The sequence below is a fragment of the Oncorhynchus masou genome, chromosome 30, assembly GCF_036934945.1.
Source record: "Oncorhynchus masou masou isolate Uvic2021 chromosome 30, UVic_Omas_1.1, whole genome shotgun sequence".
Taxonomy (NCBI): domain Eukaryota; kingdom Metazoa; phylum Chordata; class Actinopteri; order Salmoniformes; family Salmonidae; genus Oncorhynchus; species Oncorhynchus masou.
In genome coordinates, this window is record NC_088241.1 from 1,337,237 (window position 1) to 1,354,593 (window position 17,357).

The following is a 17,357-nucleotide window of genomic DNA, read 5'->3' on the forward strand; positions in this document are numbered from 1 at the left end:
GCAATATTTTCTTATGGCTCTGTCAGTAATCTTTAATTTTCAACAGACACAAAAGACAAATTTCCTTTATATAAAAAATCCCCATAACATGAACATTAAATGAAAGAAACCGGTATTCAAGGCACCATCAGTAGCCTATATTTTCTATTTTAGCAAAAGTGGGCTAAATTTACTTCAAAGAAAAAAACAATAATAGCAATTTTCTATCATCCACTCAACTGAAATATTTTTAAAATATAATTGGATTGAAATACATTAAAATAAAGTGCAAAAATCTATTAATCAAAAACAACACTTTGTTTAAGGAGAAGTAACATGCAGTGAAAACAAATATTAAACTTTAACTTTTAAACTTGAACTGAGTAAAAACTCTAAATATGTGATTGCATTTGAGGCCTCGTTTTAATTCCTCTGCCTTTTGTAGCCTTTGTTCCATGTCCATATTCTTGTTTTTGTCCGCGTGTTTCGTTTCATAATGTCGTCTCAGATTATACTCTTTCAGTACCGCCACACTTTCTCCACACAGAAGACACACAGGTTTTCCAGCTACCTCCGTGAACATATACTCCGACTCCCACCTTGTTTGAAACCCCCGGTTCTCAGTGTCCACCTTCCGTTTTGCCATTTTTGATGGGTATCTGAAAGTTAATTTTACTGTGATGCTGACGACTGCTGTGCCAATAAATATTGAAATGAAGCAGCCTACTGCTCGGTGCGTCACCGTTGCATTGTGGGAAATGTAGTATTGGTGCGTGTAAAAGATCTGCGGGCTGCCGGCTTGCTGCGGTCTGCGGGCCGGTTCTAATAATAAATCAAGATCATCCCAGGGGCCGTAAAAAACCTTCTCGCGGGCCGGATGTGGCCCGCGGGCCTTGACTCTGACATATGTGCTGTATAGTATATCCCTTCCCCTGTATAGTGCACCCCTTCCCCTGTATAATGTACCCCTTCTCCTGTATCCTGTATAGTGTACCCCTTCCCCTGTATCCTGTATAGTGTACCCCTTGCCTTGTATAGTGCACCCCTTCCCCTGTACCCTGTATAGTGTACCCCTTCCCCTGTATAGTGTACCCTTTTCCCTGTATTCTGTGTAGTGTACCCCTTCCCCTGTATAGTGTACCCCTTCCCCTGTATAGTGTACCCCTTACCGTGTATAGTGTACCCCTTCCACTGTATTATAGTGTACCCCTTACCTTGTATAGTGTACCCCTTCTCCTGTATCGTGTATCCTGTATAGTGTACCCCTTCTTCTGTATCCTTTATAGTGTACCCCTTCTTCTGTATCCTGTATAGTGTACCCCTTCTTCTGTATCCTGTATAGTGCACCCCTTCTCCTGTATAGTGCACCCCTTACCCTGTATAGTGTACCCTTTCCCTGTATCCTGTATAGTGCACCCCTTCTCCTGTATAGTGTACCCCTTCCCCTGTATAGTGCACCCCTTCTCCTGTATAGTGTACCCCTTCCCCTGTATAGCGTACCCCTTACCCTGTATCCTGTATAGTGTACCCCTTCCCCTGTATAGTGTACCCCTTCCCCTGTATAGTGTACCCCTTCCCCTGTATAGTGTACCCCTTCCCTGTATAGTGTACCCCTTCTCCTGTATCGTGTATAGTGTACCCGTTCTTCTGTATCCTGTATAGTGTACCCCTTACCCTGTATAGTGTACCCCTTACCCTGTATCCTGTATAGTGTACCCCTTCTTCTGTATCCTGTATAGTGTACCCCTTACCCTGTATAGTGTACCCCTTACCCTGTATCCTGTATAGTGTACCCCTTCCCCTGTATAGTGTACCCCTTCCCCTTTATAGTGTACCCCTTCTTCTGTATCCTGTATAGTGTACCCCTTCTTCTGTATCCTGTATAGTGTACCCCTTACCCTGTATCCTGTATAGTGTACCCCTTCCCCTGTATAGTGTACCCCTTCCCCTGTATAGTGTACCCCTTCCCCTGTATAGTTTACCCCTTCCCCTGTATAGTGTACCCCTTCCCCTGTATAGTGTACCCCTTCCCCTGTATAGTGTACCCCTTCCCATGCATAGTGTACCCCTTCCCCTGTATAGTGTACCCCTTACCCTGTATCCTGTATAGTGTACCCCTTCTTCTGTATCCTGTATAGTGTACCCCTTACCCTGTATAGTGTACCCCTTCCCCTGTATAGTGTACCCCTTCCCCTGTATAGTGTACCCCTTCTCCTGTATCCTGTATAGTGTACCCCTTCCCCTGTATAGTGTACCCCTTCCCCTGTATAGTGTACCCCTTCCCATGCATAGTGTACCCCTTCCCCTGTATAGTGTACCCCTTACCCTGTATCCTGTATAGTGTACCCCTTACCCTGTATCCTGTATAGTGTACCCCTTCCCCTGTATAGTGTACCCCTTCCCCTGTATAGTGTACCCCTTCCCCTGTATAGTGTACCCCTTCCCATGCATAGTGTACCCCTTCCCCTGTATAGTGTACCCCTTCCCATGTATAGTGTATAGTGTACCCCTGACCTTGTATAGTGTACCCCTTCCCCTGTATAGTGTACCCCTTCCCCTGTATAGTGTACCCCTTCCCCTTTATAGTGTACCCCTTCTTCTGTATCCTGTATAGTGTACCCCTTCTTCTGTATCCTGTATAGTGTACCCCTTCTTCTGTATCCTGTATAGTGTACCCCTTACCCTGTATCCTGTATAGTGTACCCCTTCCCCTGTATAGTGTACCCCTTCCCCTGTATAGTGTACCCCTTCCCCTGTATAGTGTACCCCTTCCCCTGTATAGTGTACCCCTTCACATGCATAGTGTACCCCTTTCCCTTTATAGTGTACCCCTTCTTCTGTATCCGGTATAGTGTACCCCTTCTTCTGTATCCTGTATAGTGTACCCCTTCTTCTGTATCCTGTATAGTGTACCCCTTCCCCTGTATAGTGTACCCCTTACCGTGTATAGTGTACCCCTTCCCCTGTATAGTGTACCCCTTACCGTGTATAGTGTACCCCTTCCCCTGTATAGTGTACCCCTTCCCCTGTATAGTGTACCCCTTCCCGTGTATAGTGTACCCCTTCCACTGTATAGTGTACCCCTTACCTTGTATAGTGCACCCCTTCCCCTGTATCCTGTATAGTGTACCCCTTACCTTGTATAGTGCACCCCTTCCCCTGTATAGTGTACCCCTTCCCCTGTATCCTGTATAGTGTACCCCTTCTTCTGTATCCTGTATAGTGTACCCCTTCCCCTGTATAGTGTACCCCTTCCCCTGTATAGTGTACCCCTTCCCCTGTATAGTGTACCCTTTTCCCTGTATTCTGTGTAGTGTACCCCATCCCCTGTATAGTGTGCCCCTTCCCCTGTATAGTGTACCCCTTACCGTGTATAGTGTACCCCTTCCACTGTATAGTGTACCCCTTACCTTGTATAGTGTACCCCTTCTCCTGTATCGTGTATCCTGTATAGTGTACCCCTTCTTCTGTATCCTTTATAGTGTACCCCTTCTTCTGTATCCTGTATAGTGTACCCCTTCTTCTGTATCCTGTATAGTGCACCCCTTCTCCTGTATAGTGCACCCCTTACCCTGTATAGTGTACCCTTTCCCTGTATCCTGTATAGTGCACCCCTTCTCCTGTATAGTGTACCCCTTCCCCTGTATAGTGCACCCCTTCTCCTGTATAGTGTACCCCTTCCCCTGTATAGCGTACCCCTTACCCTGTATCCTGTATAGTGTACCCCTTCCCCTGTATAGTGTACCCCTTCCCCTGTATAGTGTACCCCTTCCCCTGTATAGTGTACCCCTTCCCCTGTATAGTGTACCCCTTCCCCTGTATAGTGTACCCCTTCCCCTGTATAGTGTACCCCTTCCCCTGTATAGTGTACCCCTTCCCCTGTATCCTGTATAGTGTACCCCTTCTTCTGTATCCTGTATAGTGTACCCCTTCCCCTGTATAGTGTACCCCTTCCCCTGTATAGTGTACCCCTTCCCCTGTATAGTGTACCCTTTTCCCTGTATTCTGTGTAGTGTACCCCATCCCCTGTATAGTGTACCCCTTCCCCTGTATAGTGTACCCCTTACCGTGTATAGTGTACCCCTTCCACTGTATAGTGTACCCCTTACCTTGTATAGTGTACCCCTTCCCCTGTATAGTGTACCCCTTCCCCTGTATAGTGTACCCTTTTCCCTGTATTCTGTGTAGTGTACCCCATCCCCTGTATAGTGTACCCCTTCCCCTGTATAGTGTACCCCTTACCGTGTATAGTGTACCCCTTCCCCTGTATAGTGTACCCCTTACCGTGTATAGTGTACCCCTTCCCCTGTATAGTGTACCCCTTCCCATGTATAGTGTATAGTGTACCCCTTACCTTGTATAGTGCACCCCTTCCCCTGTATCCTGTATAGTGTACCCCTTCCCCTGTATAGTGTACCCCTTCCCCTGTATAGTGTACCCCTTTCCCTGTATTCTGTATAGTGTACCCCTTCCCCTGTATAGTGTACCCCTTCCCCTGTATAGTGTACCCCTTCCCGTGTATAGTGTACCCCTTCCACTGTATAGTGTACCCCTTACCTTGTATAGTGCACCCCTTCCCCTGTATCCTGTATAGTGTACCCCTTACCTTGTATAGTGCACCCCTTCCCCTGTATAGTGTACCCCTTCCCCTGTATCCTGTATAGTGTACCCCTTCTTCTGTATCCTGTATAGTGTACCCCTTCCCCTGTATAGTGTACCCCTTCCCCTGTATAGTGTACCCCTTCCCCTGTATAGTGTACCCTTTTCCCTGTATTCTGTGTAGTGTACCCCATCCCCTGTATAGTGTACCCCTTCCCCTGTATAGTGTACCCCTTACCGTGTATAGTGTACCCCTTCCACTGTATAGTGTACCCCTTACCTTGTATAGTGTACCCCTTCTCCTGTATCGTGTATCCTGTATAGTGTACCCCTTCTTCTGTATCCTTTATAGTGTACCCCTTCTTCTGTATCCTGTATAGTGTACCCCTTCTTCTGTATCCTGTATAGTGCACCCCTTCTCCTGTATAGTGCACCCCTTACCCTGTATAGTGTACCCTTTCCCTGTATCCTGTATAGTGCACCCCTTCTCCTGTATAGTGTACCCCTTCCCCTGTATAGTGCACCCCTTCTCCTGTATAGTGTACCCCTTCCCCTGTATAGCGTACCCCTTACCCTGTATCCTGTATAGTGTACCCCTTCCCCTGTATAGTGTACCCCGTCCCCTGTATAGTGTACCCCTTCCCCTGTATAGTGTACCCCTTCCCCTGTATAGTGTACCCCTTCCCCTGTATAGTGTACCCCTTCCCCTGTATAGTGTACCCCTTCCCCTGTATAGTGTACCCCTTCCCCTGTATCCTGTATAGTGTACCCCTTCTTCTGTATCCTGTATAGTGTACCCCTTCCCCTGTATAGTGTACCCCTTCCCCTGTATAGTGTACCCCTTCCCCTGTATAGTGTACCCTTTTCCCTGTATTCTGTGTAGTGTACCCCATCCCCTGTATAGTGTACCCCTTCCCCTGTATAGTGTACCCCTTACCGTGTATAGTGTACCCCTTCCACTGTATAGTGTACCCCTTACCTTGTATAGTGTACCCCTTCCCCTGTATAGTGTACCCCTTCCCCTGTATAGTGTACCCTTTTCCCTGTATTCTGTGTAGTGTACCCCATCCCCTGTATAGTGTACCCCTTCCCCTGTATAGTGTACCCCTTACCGTGTATAGTGTACCCTTCCCTGTATAGTGTACCCCTTACCGTGTATAGTGTACCCCTTCCCCTGTATAGTGTACCCCTTCCCATGTATAGTGTATAGTGTACCCCTTACCTTGTATAGTGCACCCCTTCCCCTGTATCCTGTATAGTGTACCCCTTCCCCTGTATAGTGTACCCCTTCCCCTGTATAGTGTACCCCTTTCCCTGTATTCTGTATAGTGTACCCCTTCCCCTGTATAGTGTACCCCTTCCCCTGTATAGTGTACCCCTTCCCGTGTATAGTGTACCCCTTCCACTGTATAGTGTACCCCTTACCTTGTATAGTGCACCCCTTCCCCTGTATCCTGTATAGTGTACCCCTTACCTTGTATAGTGCACCCCTTCCCCTGTATAGTGTACCCTTCCCCTGTATCCTGTATAGTGTACCCCTTCTTCTGTATCCTGTATAGTGTACCCCTTCCCCTGTATAGTGTACCCCTTCCCCTGTATAGTGTACCCCTTCCCCTGTATAGTGTACCCTTTTCCCTGTATTCTGTGTAGTGTACCCCATCCCCTGTATAGTGTACCCCTTCCCCTGTATAGTGTACCCCTTACCGTGTATAGTGTACCCCTTCCACTGTATAGTGTACCCCTTACCTTGTATAGTGTACCCCTTCTCCTGTATCGTGTATCCTGTATAGTGTACCCCTTCTTCTGTATCCTTTATAGTGTACCCCTTCTTCTGTATCCTGTATAGTGTACCCCTTCTTCTGTATCCTGTATAGTGCACCCCTTCTCCTGTATAGTGCACCCCTTACCCTGTATAGTGTACCCTTTCCCTGTATCCTGTATAGTGCACCCCTTCTCCTGTATAGTGTACCCCTTCCCCTGTATAGTGCACCCCTTCTCCTGTATAGTGTACCCCTTCCCCTGTATAGCGTACCCCTTACCCTGTATCCTGTATAGTGTACCCCTTCCCCTGTATAGTGTACCCCTTCCCCTGTATAGTGTACCCCTTCCCCTGTATAGTGTACCCCTTCCCCTGTATAGTGTACCCCTTCTCCTGTATCGTGTATAGTGTACCCGTTCTTCTGTATCCTGTATAGTGTACCCCTTACCCTGTATAGTGTACCCCTTACCCTGTATCCTGTATAGTGTACCCCTTCTTCTGTATCCTGTATAGTGTACCCCTTACCCTGTATAGTGTACCCCTTACCCTGTATCCTGTATAGTGTATCCCTTCCCCTGTATAGTGTACCCCTTCCCCTTTATAGTGTACCCCTTCTTCTGTATCCTGTATAGTGTACCCCTTCTTCTGTATCCTGTATAGTGTACCCCTTACCCTGTATCCTGTATAGTGTACCCCTTCCCCTGTATAGTGTACCCCTTCCCCTGTATAGTGTACCCCTTCCCCTGTATAGTTTACCCCTTCCCCTGTATAGTGTACCCCTTCCCCTGTATAGTGTAACCCTTCCCCTGTATAGTGTACCCCTTCCCATGCATAGTGTACCCCTTCCCCTGTATAGTGTACCCCTTACCCTGTATCCTGTATAGTGTACCCCTTCTTCTGTATCCTGTATAGTGTACCCCTTACCCTGTATAGTGTACCCCTTCCCCTGTATAGTGTACCCCTTCCCCTGTATAGTGTACCCCTTCTCCTGTATCCTGTATAGTGTACCCCTTCCCCTGTATAGTGTACCCCTTCCCCTGTATAGTGTACCCCTTCCCATGCATAGTGTACCCCTTCCCCTGTATAGTGTACCCCTTACCCTGTATCCTGTATAGTGTACCCCTTACCCTGTATCCTGTATAGTGTACCCCTTCCCCTGTATAGTGTACCCCTTCCCCTGTATAGTGTACCCCTTCCCCTGTATAGTGTACCCCTTCCCCTGTATAGTGTACCCCTTCCCCTTTATAGTGTACCACTTCTTCTGTATCCTGTATAGTGTACCCCTTATTCTGTATCCTGTATAGTGTACCCCTTCTTCTGTATCCTGTATAGTGTACCCCTTACCCTGTATCCTGTATAGTGTACCCCTTCCCCTGTATAGTGTACCCCTTCCCCTGTATAGTGTACCCCTTCCCATGCATAGTGTACCCCTTCCCCTGTATAGTGTACCCCTTCCCATGTATAGTGTATAGTGTACCCCTTACCTTGTATAGTGTACCCCTTCCCCTGTATAGTGTACCCCTTCCCCTGTATAGTGTACCCCTTCCCCTGTATAGTGTACCCCTTCCCCTTTATAGTGTACCCCTTCTTCTGTATCCTGTATAGTGTAGCCCTTCTTCTGTATCCTGTATAGTGTACCCCTTCTTCTGTATCCTGTATAGTGTACCCCTTACCCTGTATCCTGTATAGTGTACCCCTTCCCCTGTATAGTGTACCCCTTCCCCTGTATAGTGTACCCCTTCCCCTGTATAGTGTACCCCTTCCCCTGTATAGTGTACCCCTTCACATGCATAGTGTACCCCTTCCCCTTTATAGTGTACCCCTTCTTCTGTATCCTGTATAGTGTACCCCTTCTTCTGTATCCTTTATAGTGTACCCCTTACCCTGTATCCTGTATAGTGTACCCCTTCCCCTGTATAGTGTACCCCTTTCCCTGTATAGTGTACCCCTTCCCCTTTATAGTGTACCCCTTCTTCTGTATCCTGTATAGTGTACCCCTTCTTCTGTATCCTGTATAGTGTACCCCTTCTTCTGTATCCTGTATAGTGTACCCCTTACCCTGTATCCTGTATAGTGTACCCCTTCCCCTGTATAGTGTACCCCTTCCCCTGTATAGTGTACCCCTTCCCCTGTATAGTGTACCCCTTCCCCTGTATAGTGTACCCCTTCCCATGCATAGTGTACCCCTTCCCCTGTATAGTGTACCCCTTCCCATGTATAGTGTATAGTGTACCCCTTACCTTGTATAGTGCACCCCTTCCCCTGTATCCTGTATAGTGTACCCCTTCCCCTGTATAGTGTACCCCTTCCCCTGTATAGTGTACCCCTTTCCCTGTATTCTGTATAGTGTACCCCTTCCCCTGTATAGTGTACCCCTTCCCCTGTATAGTGTACCCCTTCCCGTGTATAGTGTACCCCTTCCACTGTATAGTGTACCCCTTACCTTGTATAGTGCACCCCTTCCCCTGTATCCTCTATAGTGTACCCCTTACCTTGTATAGTGCACCCCTTCCCCTGTATCCTGTATAGTGTACCCCTTCTTCTGTATCCTGTATAGTGTACCCCTTCCCCTGTATAGTGTACCCCTTCCCCTGTATAGTGTACCCCTTCCCCTGCATAGTGTACCCCTTCTCCTGTATTGTGTATAGTGTACCCCTTCTCCTGTATCGTGTATCGTGTATAGTGTACCCCTTCCCCTGTATAGTGTACCCCTTCCCCTGTATAGTGTACCCCTTCCCCTGTATAGTGTACCCCTTCTCCTGTATTGTGTATAGTGTACCCCTTCTCCTGTATAGTGTATCGTGTATAGTGTACCCCTTCTTCTGTATCCTTTATAGTGTACCCCTTCTTCTGTATCTTGTATAGTGTACCCCTTACCCTGTATAGTGTACCCCTTACCCTGTATCCTGTATAGTGTACCCCTTCCCCTGTATAGTCAAATCAAATCAAATCAAATGTTATTTGTCACATACACATGGTTAGCAGATGTTAATGCGAGTGTAGCGAAATGCTTGTGCTTCTAGTTCCGACAATGCAGTAATAACCAACAAAAAGTAATCTAACTAACAATTCCTAATCTACTGTCTTATACACAGTGTAAGGGGATAAAGAATATGTACATAAGGATATATGAATGACTGTTGATACAGAGCAGCATAGGCAAGATACAGTAGATGGTATCGAGTACAGTATATACATGTGAGATGAGTATGTAAACAAAGTGGCATAGTTAAAGTGGCTAGTGATACATGCATTACATAAGGATGCAGTCGATGATATAGAGTACAGTATATACGTATGCATATGAGATGAATAATGTAGGGTAAGTAACATTATATAAGGTAGCATTGTTTAAAGTGGCTAGTGATATATTTACAACATTTCCCATCAATTCCCATTATTGAAGTTGCTGGAGTTGAGTCAGTGTGTTGGCAGCAGCCACTCAATGTTAGTGGTGGCTGTTTAACAGTCTGATGGCCTTGAGATAGAAGCTGTTTTTCAGTCTCTCGGTCCTGTACTGACCTCGCCTTCTGGATGATAGCGGGGTGAACAGGCAGTGGCTCGGGTGGTAGATGTCCTTGATGATCTTTATGGCCTTCCTGTAACATCGGGTGGTGTAGGTGTCCTGGAGGGCAGGTACTTTGCCCCCGGTGATACGTTGTGCAGACCTCACTACCCTCTGGAGAGCCTTACGGTTGAGGGCGGAGCAGTTGCCGTACCAGGCGGTGATACAGCCCACCAGGATGCTCTCGATTGTGCCTCTGTAGAAGTTTGTGAGTGCTTTTGGTGACAAGCCGAATTTCTTCAGCCTCCTGAGGTTGAAGAGGCGCTGCTGCGCCTTCTTCACAATGCTGTCTGTGTGAGTGGACCAATTCAGTTTGTCTGTGATGTGTATGCCGAGGAACTTAAAACTTGCTACTCTCTCCACTACTGTTCCATCGATGTGGATAGGGGGTGTTCCCTCTGCTGTTTCCTGAAGTCCACAATCATCTCCTTAGTTTTGTTGACGTTGAGTGTGAGGTTATTTTCCTGACACCACACTCCGAGGGCCCTCACCTCCTCCCTGTAGGCCGTCTCGTCGTTGTTGGTAATCAAGCCTACCACTGTTGTGTCGTCCGCAAACTTGATGATTGAGTTGGAGGCGTGCGTGGCCACGCAGTCGTGGGTAAACAGGGAGTACAGGAGAGGGCTCAGAACGCACCCTTGTGGGGCCCCAGTGTTGAGGATCAGCGGGGAGGAGATGTTGTTACCTACCCTCACCACCTGGGGGCGGCCCGTCAGGAAGTCCAGTACTCAGTTGCACAGGGCGGGGTCGAGACCCAGGGTCTCGAGCTTGATGACGAGCTTGGAGGGGATTATGGTGTTGAATGCCGAGCTGTAGTCGATGAACAGCATTCTCACATAGGTATTCCTCTTGTCCAGATGGGTTAGGGCAGTGTGCAGTGTGGTTGAGATTGCATCGTCTGTGGACCTATTTGAGCGGTAAGCAAATTGGAGTGGGTCTAGGGAGTCAGGTAGGGTGGAGGTGATATGGTCCTTGACTAGTCTCTCAAAGCACTTCATGATGACGGAAGTGAGTGCTACGGGGCGGTAGTCGTTTAGCTCAGTTACCTTAGCTTTCTTGGGAACAGGAACGATGGTGGCCCTCTTGAAGCATGTGGGAACAGCAGACTGGTATAGGGATTGATTGAATATGTCCGGAAACACACCAGCCAGCTGGTCTGCGCATGCTCTGAGGGCGCGGCTGGGGATGCCGTCTGGGCCTGCAGCCTTGCGAGGGTTAACACGTTTAAATGTTTTACTCACCTCGGCTGCAGTGAAGGAGAGACCGCATTTTTCCGTTGCAGGCAGTGTCAGTGGCACTGTATTGTCCTCAAAGCGGGCAAAAAAGTTATTTAGTCTGCCCCTTCCCCTGTATAGTGTACCCCTTCCCCTGTATAGTGTACCCCTGTATCCTGTATAGTGTACCCCTTTCCCTGTATAGTGTACTCCTTTCCCTGTATAGTGTACCCCTTCCCCTGTATAGTGTACCCCTGCATCCTGTATAGTGTACCCCTTTCCCTGTATAGTGTACCCCTTTACCTGTATCCTGTATAGTGTACCCCTTCCCCTGTATAGTGTACCCCTGTATCCTGTATAGTGTACCCCTTTCCCTGTATGGTGTACCCCTTTCTCTGTATAGTGTACCCCTTTCCCTGTATTTTGTACCCCTTATCCTGTATCCTGTATAGTGCACCCCTTATCCTGTATCCTGTATAGTGCACCCCTTTCCCTGTATCCTGTATAGTGTACCCCTTTCCCTGTATAGTGTACCCCTTTCCCTGTATCCTGTATAGTGTACCCCTTTCCCTGTATTTTGTACCCCTTTCCCTGTATCCAGTATAGTGCACCCCTTACCCTGTATCCTGTATAGTGCACCCCTTTCCCTGTATAGTGTACCCCTTTACCTGTATAGTGTATCCCTGTATCCTGTATTTTGTACCTCTTACCCTGTATCCTGTATAGTGTACCCCTTACCCTGTATCCTGTATAGTGCACCCCTTTCCCTGTATAGTGTACCCCTTTACCTGTATAGTGTATCCCTGTATCCTGTATTTTGTACCCCTTACCCTGTATCCTGTATAGTGTACCCCTTTCCCTGTATCCTGTATAGTGTACCCCTTTACCTGTATCCTGTATTTTGTACCCCTTCCCCTGTATCCTTCAACTTCTTACGGCTTACGTTAACGGGATCGACTTGACAACAGCCAGTGAAAGTGCAGGGCGCCAAAATCAAACAACAGAAATCTCATAATTAAAATTCCTCAAACATACAAATATTTTACACTATTTTAAAGATAATCTTGTTGTAAATCCAGCCACAGTGTCCGATTTCAAAAAGCCTTTACGACGAAAGCACACCAAACAATTATGTTTGGTCGGTAAATCGTCACAGAAAAACACAGCCATTTTTTCCAGCCAAAGAGAGGGGTCACAAAAAGCAGAAATAGAGATAAAATGAATCACTAACCTTTGATGATCTTTATCAGATGACACTCATAGGACTTCATGTTACACAATACATATATGTTTTGTTCGATAAAGTTCATATTTATATCCAAAAATCGTAGTTAACGCAAAAATTTAATGTTCAGTAATGTTTTGCCTCCAAAACATCTGGTGATTTTGCAGAGCCACATCAATTTACAGAAATACTCATAATAAACATTGAAAAAAGATATAGGTATTAGACATGGAACTTTAGATAAACCTCTCCTTAATGCAACTGCTGTGTCAGATTTCAAGAAAACTTTACGGAAAAAGCACACCATGCTATAATCTGAGTACAGCGCTCGGAGCCCAAACAAGCCATACAGATATCCGCCATGTTGTGGAGTCAACAGAAGTCAGAAATAGTATTATAAATATTCACTTACCTTTGATGATCTTCAACAGAATGAACTCCCAGGAATCCCTGTTCCACAATAAATGTTTTTTTTGTTCGATACCGTCCATAATTTATGTCCAAATACCTCATTTTTGTTTGCGCGTTTAGTTCCAAAATCCAAATTGATGACGCGCAGGTCAGACGAAAAGTAAAAAAATTCCATTACAGTTCATAGAAACATGTCAAACGATGTAGAGAATCAATCTTTAGGATGTTTTTAACATGAATCTTCAATAATGTTTCAACCGGAGAATTCCTTTGTCTTCAGAAATACGATGGAACAAAGGTCGCTCTCACGGGAGCGCACGTGCCAGACACAGAACTCTCCTTCTTCACAGTAGAAGCATCAAACAAGGTTCTAAAGACTGTTGACATCTATTGGAAGCGCAATATGACCCCAAAGACACTGTATATTGGATAGGCAAACCTACAAACCTCAGATTTCCCACTTCCTGGTTGGATTTTTTTACCTGCCATATTTTTTTATTTTAAATGTATCCGTTATTTTACCAGGTAAGTTGACTGAGAACATATTCTCATTTGCAGCAATGACCTGGGGAATAGTTACAGGGGAGAGGAGGGGGATGAATGAGCCAATTGTAAACTGGGGATTATTAGGTGACCATGATGGTTTGAGGGCCAGATTGGGAATTTAGCCAAGACCCCGGGGTTAACACCACTACTCTTACAATAAGTGCCATGAGAACTTTAATGACATCGGAGAGTTAGGACACCCGTTTAATGTCCCATCCGAAAGATGGCACCCTAAACAGCGCAGTGGGATATTTTTTAGACCAGAGGAAAGAGTGCCTCCTACTGGCCCTCCAACACCACTTCCAGCAGCATCTGGTCTCCCATCCAGGAACTGACCAGGACCAACCCTACTTAGCTTCAGAAGCAAGCCAGCAGTGGTATGCAGGGTGGTATGCTGCTGGCTAATGTGCTTTCTGTTATACTCACAGACATCATTCAAACAGTTTTAGAAACTTCAGAGTGTTTTCCATCCAAATATACTAATAATATGCATATCTTAGCTTCTAGGACTGAGTATCAGGCAGTTTACTCTGGGCACCTTATTCATCCAAGCTACTCAATACTGCCCCCAGCCATAAGAAGTTTTAACTAACCGAGACGGCGATGTAGTTTAGGTATGTGGCGTCAGCCGTGAAGAATCGAGCCTAACAGCCCTTTGGTAGGCGGTGTTGTGGTCGATTTTTCACGGTGGGGTGACATGAATGATATCATGCGATTTAATATGGTCTGCGCAATGACTGAAATACAACTCATAGTAGAGTTGCCATGTTCGTTATTTTCACAAACATGTCGCAGGTAAAAATGTTTTGGTTGCAGATTGCGAGTTCTATGTTGCACCACGTATGTACAATGGTGTAAAAATTACCCAATTGTCATACTTGAGTAAAAGTTAAGTTTAATAGAAAATTGCTAAAGTAAAAGTGAAAGTTACCTAGTAAAATACTACTTGAGTAAAAGTCAAAGTATTTGCTTTTAATAATTTAGCAATTACATTTACTTTTGATCCTTAAGTATTGAAAGTAAAGGTATAAATAATTTCAAATTCCCTATATTAAACAAACCAGATGGCACTGTTTACTTGTTTTTTTATTTACAGATTACCAGGGGCACACTCCAACACTAAGTCATAATTTACAAACAAAGCATTTGTGTTTATAGGCTACCTGCATCTAAGAGAACCATGACAAAGTTGAATTACAATCTTAAACCCAGATCTTAGTCTGTGGCCTATGCCTATTGAAATGAGCCATTTACAACTGTTTGTAGTGTTAACACATGGGACATAATAATGGCACAATTGCCATAAAATAGCCTAACATTCGTTTTTTTGAGCTTGTCCAAGTGTTTCTTGCTCAGAGATTTCGAGATCCTCTCTTCAAATTTCATCACTCAAACGATCCTGTCGGATTTATCTATAGTTATGCACATGCGCAAAAGGGATTTATTTACAGTTATAAACTGGGTTTAAAATACAAAAACAGAAATACTCATAATAACAATTCAATAAACATACATGTGTAATACATCAAAATAAAGCTTCGCTTCTCGTTAATCCAGCCGCGGTGTCCGATTTCAAAAAGGCTTTCCGGTGAAAGCAGACCATGTGATTACCTGAGGACAGCGTTCCACATACAAACACATAAATCATATTTCAACCAGCCAGGTGCAACACAAAAGTCAGAAATAATTATATAATTCATGCCTTAACTTTGAAGATCTTCTTCTGTTGGCACTCAAAAATAATATGCATACCCTAGCTTCTGGGCCTGAGTAGCAGGCAGTTTACTTTGGGCATGCTTTTCATCCGGGCGTAAAAATACTGTCCCCTAGCCCAAAGAGGTTTTAAGAACAGCCCTTAGCCGTGGTATATTGGGCATATACCATACCCCCCTCATGTGTTATTGCTTAGTCATAGCAGTCAAACAAGTTATATCGATATCCATTAATGGAAAAAGATCTGGCGAGTTTAATAAGGTCAAATTTTATTTTCCCTTTCTACATATTCAAATTAGTTTATCCCGTCATGTCACAGTTTGTAATAATTATTATGTTGATGGAAATCCAAAAATATTTCTAATGTTGTTGTACAGCAATATTTCTTCTTACTTGGCTCGATAACATTATGGAAAAATGGTTTATTGTATACATGTGGCAACTCCAATTGCTGTGAACAAAATAAATATGGGCTAGTTTTCAGGCCTTTTGGGTGGGTTTTGTGTGGTCATTGTGCTCGACATTTTAGTTAGACCTGGCAACCCTGACTCAAGTTTCTTCGGTGTAAGTGTGTGTGATGTATGAAGTGACTAACCCAAGTGAAAGTATAGCAGGCTACTAAAGTAGGCTACTAAAGTTTGAAGCTCCATAATCTTTTCCCGCTCTCTGGAGGCATGATATTGCAACAGCTAGTGTGGGCGTGTGCCTCATGATAGTAAAAACAGCAAAAACAAACATGTCTGTTTGTGGACCGCAGCTCAGAGAAATACTTCCTGTCACACTCACACAAAGGCTGTTTCTATATAATGAACAGTGGGGTATATGGAAAGTTGTGCCCATGCCATGTCAATGCTCACTCCTTGACTCTAATGTAGTAAGGCAGGGACGACAGGAGAAGAGACAGGCCAGGAGAATGGTACTGGCAGGAGTAGGCCTGGAGTACAGCAGGCAGGAGTCAAAGACTAGAGACAGGCCAGGAGAATGGTACTGGCAGGAGTAGGCCTGGAGCACAGCAGGCAGGAGTCAAAGACTTGAGACAGGCCACGAGAATGGTACTGGCAGGAGTAGGCCTGGAGCACAGCAGGGAGGAGTCAAAGACTTGAGACAGGCCATGAGAATGGTACTGGCAGGAGTAGGCCTGGAGCACAGCAGGGAGGTGTCAAAGACTTGAGACAGGCCACGAGAATGGTACTGGCAGGAGTAGGCCTGGAACACAGCAGGGAGGAGTCAAAGACTTGAGACAGGCCACGAGAATGGTACTGGCAGGAGTAGGCCTGGAGCACAGCAGGGAGGAGTCAAAGACTTGAGACAGGCCAGGAGAATGGTACTGGCAGGAGTAGGCCTGGAGCACAGCAGGGAGGAGTCAAAGACTTGAGACAGGCCACGAGAATGGTACTGGCAGGAGTAGGCCTGGAGCACAGCAGGGAGGAGTCAAAGACTTGAGACAGGCCACGAGAATGGTACTGGCAGGAGTAGGCCTGGAGCACAGCAGGCAGGAGTCAAAGACTTGAGACAGGCCAGGAGAATGGTACTGGCAGGAGTAGGCCTGGAGTACAGCATGCAGGAGTCAAAGACTAGAGACAGGCCAGGAGAATGGTACTGGCAGGAGTAGGCCTGGAGCACAGCATGCAGGAGTCAAAGACTAGAGACAGGCCAGGAGAATGGTACTGGCAGGAGTAGGCCTGGAGCACAGCAGGCAGGAGTCAAAGACTAGAGACAGGCCAGGAGAATGGTACTGGCAGGAGTAGGCCTGGAGCACAGCATGCAGGAGTCAAAGACTAGAGACAGGCCAGGAGAATGGTACTGGCAGGAGTAGGCCTGGAGCACAGCAGGCAGGAGTCAAAGACTAGAGACAGGCCAGGAGAATGGTACTGGCAGGAGTAGGCCTGGAGCACAGCAGGCAGGAGTCAAAGACTAGAGACAGGCCAGGAGAATGGTACTGGCAGGAGTAGGCCTGGAGCACAGCAGGCAGGAGTCAAAGACTTGAGACAGGCCAGGAGAATGGTACTGGCAGGAGTAGGCCTGGAGCACAGCAGGGAGGAGTCAAAGACTTGAGACAGGCCACGAGAATAGTACTGGCAGGAGTAGGCCTGGAGCACAGCATGCAGGAGTCAAAGACTTGAGACAGGCCAGGAGAATGGTACTGGCAGGAGTAGGCCTGGAGCACAGCAGGGAGGAGTCAAAGACTTGAGACAGGCCACGAGAATGGTACTGGCAGGAGTAGGCCTGGAACACAGCAGGGAGGAGTCAAAGACTTGAGACAGGCCACGAGAATGGTACTGGCAGGAGTAGGCCTGGAGCACAGCAGGGAGGAGTCAAAGACTTGAGACAAGCCAGGAGAATGGT